Source organism: Mus caroli, chromosome 16 (assembly GCF_900094665.2).
Source record: "Mus caroli chromosome 16, CAROLI_EIJ_v1.1, whole genome shotgun sequence".
Lineage (NCBI taxonomy): Eukaryota > Metazoa > Chordata > Mammalia > Rodentia > Muridae > Mus > Mus caroli.
Genome location: NC_034585.1, coordinates 79,038,807 through 79,045,390, shown reverse-complemented (window position 1 = coordinate 79,045,390; position 6,584 = coordinate 79,038,807). Strand labels below are relative to the sequence as shown.

Below are 6,584 nucleotides of genomic sequence, written 5' to 3'. Positions count from 1 at the left end.
CCCCCCCCCCCCCCCCCCAAAAAAAAAGAAGTGATGCAATGGAGAAAGAATAGTAGGCAAAGAAAAGTGCGGCATGAAGGACGGAAGGCAGATAGCGGCAAAACAGTGGGGATATGCAACTGAGCCCAGGGAAACCAAGTCCTGTCATAACGTAAAATAGCATTGAGGCTCATCCTTGCTCATATGGCTACATCTTTATCATTTTTTTAAAAGAAAAAAAATGGAACTTTTATATTTTGAAGATGTTTGAATAAGCATGGAAAGAAAACAAGGTGTAAGTAACTAAGCATCCACGTGTAGAAAGTGTTAATATCGTGTGTTGATAGCAATGTAAACATTTCATTGTAAACTGATCCCCCCAAACAAAATGGTTCTGGCAACAGATCTAAAAAATACAAGTAGCTAAACATTAAAGGTGAATTACGTTATACTCGTTCTTCTTTTAAATTATTTGTTTTATGTTATGTATTTTTTTTTAATGTGCATGTGTTAAGTGCAGGTCTGTGTGGGGGCCCAAGGAAACTTGACAAAGTAGTGTGGAGCTGTTGTAATAGATGGTGTGAGTTGTCCATAGGGATGCTGAGAAGTGAATTGGTGTCCTCTTTAGGAGCATCAGGATCATTTAGCTGTTGAGCCATCTCTGCAGTCCCTGTAATAGTTCTTGTTACACACACACACACACACACCCACACACACACACACACACACACACAATTCCTTAACTTTTTCTTCAATTGAAAATAGATTTTTTTCTCATATAATACATCCTGATTATGTTTTCCCCGTCCTCAATCCTCCCAGTTTGGTCCCAGCTTTCCTCCCATCCAGGTTTGAATCTGGATACAGGTGTAACTTTTGCCATAACTAGCATTAATACTGTTGGATGGGAACATCGCAAGATAGGACATTGTTGACTCGTTAATTATGACAGGAAATCCATAATCTCTTGTTTGTTCAGGGATTGCACGGCCGCTTCTCATCTGAAGTATTAATCGAATGCGGTGACATTTTAATTGGGACGCAGACTGAGAATTTAGTTCTTTAGTTTCTCATCCTTGACAATAATCAACGTTCTCAATAGGATAGCCTGGAGTGACGGGGCTAGAATTGGTTATTTTATAAGTAGTAAATTGTCTTTTTCTCTTACCTGTACATAGGCCCAGCAATTCTAAAAACTGCTTATTTCATGTATTAAGCACGAGTTAGGTAAAAGCTCACTAAATCGCTGTTGATTCATCTGCATAGGAAGGAGCCAGTGCTATTCCAGAGTGCCCAGTAGTCCACAGCATTGCAAATTTGCCTAATAAAAAGAGAACGCATTAATCTACCATTAACTTGTTAAATCTCATTGCAGTCTTTTCGCTTTGATGCGCTTTGCAAGTCAAATGCGACAAAAATTGGGCGAGTTTTATCTAGTTCCAAAAGAAAAACTAGGAACTAGATTTTGCCCTTTGAATATTATCTTAGGATGTCGGAATGAGCTTGCAGTCAATGAATGGTTATTCACTGAGTACAGTGAATTCTAGAGGACAAGGAAAACTTTTTAAAAAAAATTTATTTATATCTACCACAGACTGGTATTTTAGTAAGCAAAGAATACAATGCACCTTGGGGTGGCATATATCAATTTATGCCATACCTGTGATAGTTGGTGATTCTGAAAGAGAGGAGACAATTTAGAAATAAGCATATGGGTGCTTAATTCTCCCTTAGCAGTTTTATTTAAACTAAGGCTGAAATGCTGAAAAGACTCTAAGATTCTTATAAGAAGTATAAAATTTTTTTTACGAGTATTGCAGTAATCAGAGGATTAAGGAATAGTAAAAAGATGACATCAGGCAACAGACCTCATGTAGGAGATTTATTGGGGTGGGGATGGGAATCAGGGGAAGGGGACACAAATGGCTGCCTCTGAGTGAGGAAGAGAGAGAGATCGGGAGGGGGGAGAGAGAGATCGGGAGGGGGGGAAGGGGAGAGGAGAGAGACTTTATAATGGGTCAGAAGTATGGGAGCATGTGCTTAGGAACCCTGTCACATGGCCTTTGGTGGTGACATGCCACATTGGCCTTTTGTGCATTGGCCAGATTCACTGAAGGTCAGAGGGAGGAAAATGGTTCTGGAAAGTGAATGGTTCCTAACAAGTGTCATAACAAGAGGAAGGTGACAAAGATTCACAGATAACTGATTATTTAACCCAGTTCCCTTTATAAATAGGACTTTGCTAGATATAGTGGTATATGCCAGTAATCCTAGCACTGGGAAGGCTGGGGCATGAGGATGCTCTGAGTACATGCCTAGCTGGATCCAAATAGCTTACATTTTATATATATATATATATATATATATATATATATATATATATATATATCCCAACCAATCAACAAATCAACCAACCAAAAAAAAAAAAAAAAAAAAAAAAAAAAACCAAACCGATTCTTTTCATCTACTTTGTGACTTAGACAGAATTTGATAGTTTCTGTCTATTCTTTACTGGATATTAAACATTTTTTGGAAGATCACTGTGCCTTCCAGGGAATATTCTAAAACAAACAACCAAGCATTGCACGTATCTCTATTCTTTAAATTAAAGTATTTTGTAACATAATTTTATAAAATCTGAAGCTTCATGTTCATCCATTGAAAGCAAAAGCTGTCAACACAAAGCAAAGGAATAAAAAACAAAACAAAACAAAACAAAAAAAAAACCATGGTTTTCTTTGGAGTGGTCACAGCATGGGAATATACTTAGGGGTCTCCCAAACAAGGTTTTAATGAGTAAGCAACTTCATGGAGATTTTTTAAATGGTAATAGAATAAAGAAAGTTATAAAATCAAAGCACTTTAAAAACATTAATGTTGGGCATGGTGGCAAACGCCTTTAATCCCAGCACTTGGGAGGCAGAGGCAGGCGGATTTCTGAGTTCGAGGCCAGCTTGGTCTACAGAGTGAGTTCCAGGACAGCCAGGACTATACAGAGAAACCCTGCCTTGAAAAACCAAAAAACCCCCCCAAAACCAAAAAACAAAACAAAAAAACCCAACCAACCAACCAACCAACCAACCAACCAAACAAACAAACAAAAAACAAAAACAAAAAATAAAACAACATTGATGAAGTATCAGAGGATACTATTTGCCCTTCCACTAGTGGAGAGCAGGGTTCTGTTAAGTTTGTATATTACCTAGGTTATTAGGTTTGATAGAGAGATGGACAAGGATTGGCTTTTAGGAAGATAGGATATTACCTAAGGAACTGTAATTTGAGGCTACAGATCAGTAGCCTCCAGATCATCCATAGTCACTAGAATTTTTATCACTCCATCAGTCTATGCTGGCAACTGCTTTCTGGGAACTCTCAGTGTCCTCAAATGTAGCTGAAGAGTTACAGGAAGAGGAGACACAGGTCACCTCACTCCTTGAGAAATTGTTTCATGATTTGTTCAGTCAAATAAAACATATGGAACTATATTGAGGATTTGTCAATATCTGAATTGAAAGCATGAAGTTTTCAAGTGTACCATCAAATGAATATCTCATATTCTTTATTTTGTTTAACTACTATGAAGGAACATCCGTGAATGTTGTAGGGAAAATTCATTTTTGAAAGATTTATATTTTTATTTGTATGCATGTCTCTTTCTCTGTGGGCCTAGGGGGGTGGTTCGGGAGAGATGGGTAGGAGAGGAGAGGGGGCAGATTCTCTGGAGATGGGGTAACAGGTGTCTGAGCATCCTTAGGTGACTGGTAGAAACTCAACAGCAGGCACTCTTTTTTTTTCTTTTTAAAAAGTATTTATTTATTTATTTATTTAATAATATGAGTACACCACTGCTCTCTTCCAAACTCCATACAGATGGTTGTGAGCCACCATGTGATTGCTGGAATTTGAACTCAGGACCTCTGGAAAAGCAGTCCATGTTCTTAACTGCTGAGCCATCTCTCTAGCCCACAGCAGGCACTCTTTTTTAATTAATGTTAAGTATTTTTTTAAAATGTTTTTATTAGATACTTTCTTCATTTACATTTCAAATGCTATCCCAAAAGTCCCCTATACCCTCCCCCAACCCTGCTCCCCAACCCACCCATTCCCACTTCCTGGCCCTGGCATTCCCTTGTACTGGGGCATATGATCTTCGCAATACTAAGGGCCTCTCCTCCCATTGATGGCCGACTAGGCCATTCTCTCCTACATACACAACTAGAGACACAGCTCTGGGGGGGTGTTACTGGTTAGTTCATATTGTTGTTCCTCCTATAGGGTTGCAGACCCCTTCAGCTCCTTGGGTACTTACTCTGGCTCCTTCATTAGGGGCCCCATGTTCCATCCAATAGATGACTGTGGGCAGGCACTCTTAACTGCCATGCTATCTCTCTAGCCCCTGGTAAAATTCTTTGAGACAACATACACTTTTTGTATTTCCAGAAAAATCTTATTTTAGTATTCCCAGAATGTGTGATTCAAAGTCTTTTCTTAGGCCCTGTTTTCTTTCCTGATTCACCACGACCTTGTTCATCTCAGATCCTGCCAAGTTTCTGCTCTGCCTTCTCACCGTGGCTCCCCAGCCCATTCTGCAGCTGCTTCGAGTCTACCTCACAGGCTTTGGCGCTGCCAGTTAAATACATGTTTGTTTTCCTCTTAAAGTTGGCAAACCAGTTAAAAATACTGATTTTTCTCCATTCATGGTCTTTCATCAAGCAATCTCAGTCATTCAGCCTTTTCTGTCATCTGTTTTTCTAAATCAGACACTCAAGTCTGGGCTTGGGTTTCTGCATTACAATAATTGCATTGCCCATATTGCTTAGAGAAAAAAACAAAAAAACCAACAATGTCATTCTGATAGAAAACTCATTTGTTAAGATAGATTCCAGCACATATTTTTTGATCAGATTCCAGTTTCCTACCTCATAGACCTGCTTTTTTTTTCTTTGTTATGGATGCAGCTCTCTGAAGTTATCAATTTTAAAAGGGAAGTAGATTTCTGCTCTCATATGCTCCTGAGTTGAATACCATTATGCATCAAAACAGCATAGTCAGGCTTATATAAACTTATATCTCTGGATTAAAGAAGAAGGGATCGTTTTAAAGAGTAAATAAATTTGTGATAAATTGATTAAGAACTGGCAAACAAAAACAAAATCACAGGAATTAAAAAAACAACTTTGACTTATTTGGACTAAATACTTTAAAATAAAGAGCTTCAGCTCCTCATTTTCTTTCTTTGTTTTGTTTTGTTTTGTTTTTTTCCTCCCAAGTGTTGAAGTGCTGGGATTAAAGATGTGCGCCCAGCTTGGCTCGTCATTTTCGAGCAGGAAGTTTTGGGCTTGTGGGGGTATCCTTCATGATGTTGTGATTGCATGGTGGAAGGAGCCTGTTACCTTTACTGTGATCGGGGGAAAAAAAAAAAAACTTAAAATGGAACAAAGACTGTGATCTGCTCTGCTAAGAACAGGACATTTATATCACCTCTGTTCTTCCAGCTCGGGAACAGCACAGAAGAGAGTGTGGAAAGAGTGTAGGAGGCCCAGGTTGGCTAGGAGCACTGCAAACAGTTTCTTCTGGAGAGGAAACAGCAAGTGTAATCAGGAACACACTGTGGGGCTTAGACTTCCTGAACAAGAGCTGAGCAACACTTAAGGGAAGAGCTCACAGAATCACACCCATCCCTTGGGGCTTTAGGGCAGTTAGTGCACACTAAAGAAGGCGTCTTTCTAATAACAATGGAGTTATAAACAAATTGGAATAATGCACTGCCAAGGGGCTACTTCAATAGGGATGGAAAGGTTCATGACCTTAATGGAAGCATCTAAAAGCTAAAGGGTTACTTCAGTGGGACAGCCAATGGTAAGTTACCCACCTTCCAGTAAATAACCTCCATTCACACTCCTGTAAAAAATCTTAATTAAACTCAGTGGGTTAGAGGAAATATCAACATAGTAAAAGGATGGATGAAAATAATTTTAACAGAAGGCAGTGGGGATGTAAGCAAGTAATGGGGGAGAAAAGGACAAGAGAGAATATATGTATAAAACTGTCAGAGAATAAAATTACTCACACACACACACAAACACACACACACACACACACACACACACACACACACACACACACACACACACACACACACAAATATTTCTCCTCTTGAAAACAATCCTTCCCACCCATTCCCAGAAAAGGAAATGGTCTGGATCCCAGTATTTCTTTTAAGGGTATGCTGAGGGATTCTACTCCCTGAAGTTCTATTTATTCCCTTTGACAGGGACCTTGGGAGGATATTTAAAATCCAAAAGGTAGCACTTCTGTCTACAAAGTATACATCACAACTATAGGCTTCATTCTGTTGGCATTACCAATCTGTGGCCATTTTGTAACAATTAGAACAAATAGAAGATGGGAAAGAAGAATTTTGTCATGAGAGTTCTCTCTTTTTTTTTAATTGTTTTTTTATTTTTATTAGGTATTTATTTCATTTTCATTTCTAATGCTATCCCAAAAGTCCCCCACATGCTCCCCCACCACTCTCTCACCCACCCATTCCCACTTTTTGGCTCTGGCGTTCCCCTGTACTGAGGCATATAAAGTTTGCA

The 6,584-nt window shown here is 39.0% G+C and overlaps 1 long non-coding RNA gene across 1 annotated transcript in view; it reads right to left on the bottom strand.

Annotated features, from left to right (window-relative positions):
• LOC110311176 overlaps positions 1 to 1,294 on the bottom strand; it is a 6,461-nt gene extending 5,167 nt beyond the window's left edge. Inside the window, exon 1 of the long non-coding RNA XR_002379928.1 lies at positions 1,148 to 1,294. This is a non-coding gene — a long non-coding RNA (uncharacterized LOC110311176). The remainder of the gene's footprint in view (positions 1 to 1,147) is intronic.
• Positions 1,295 to 6,584: the final 5,290 nt, after the last annotated feature.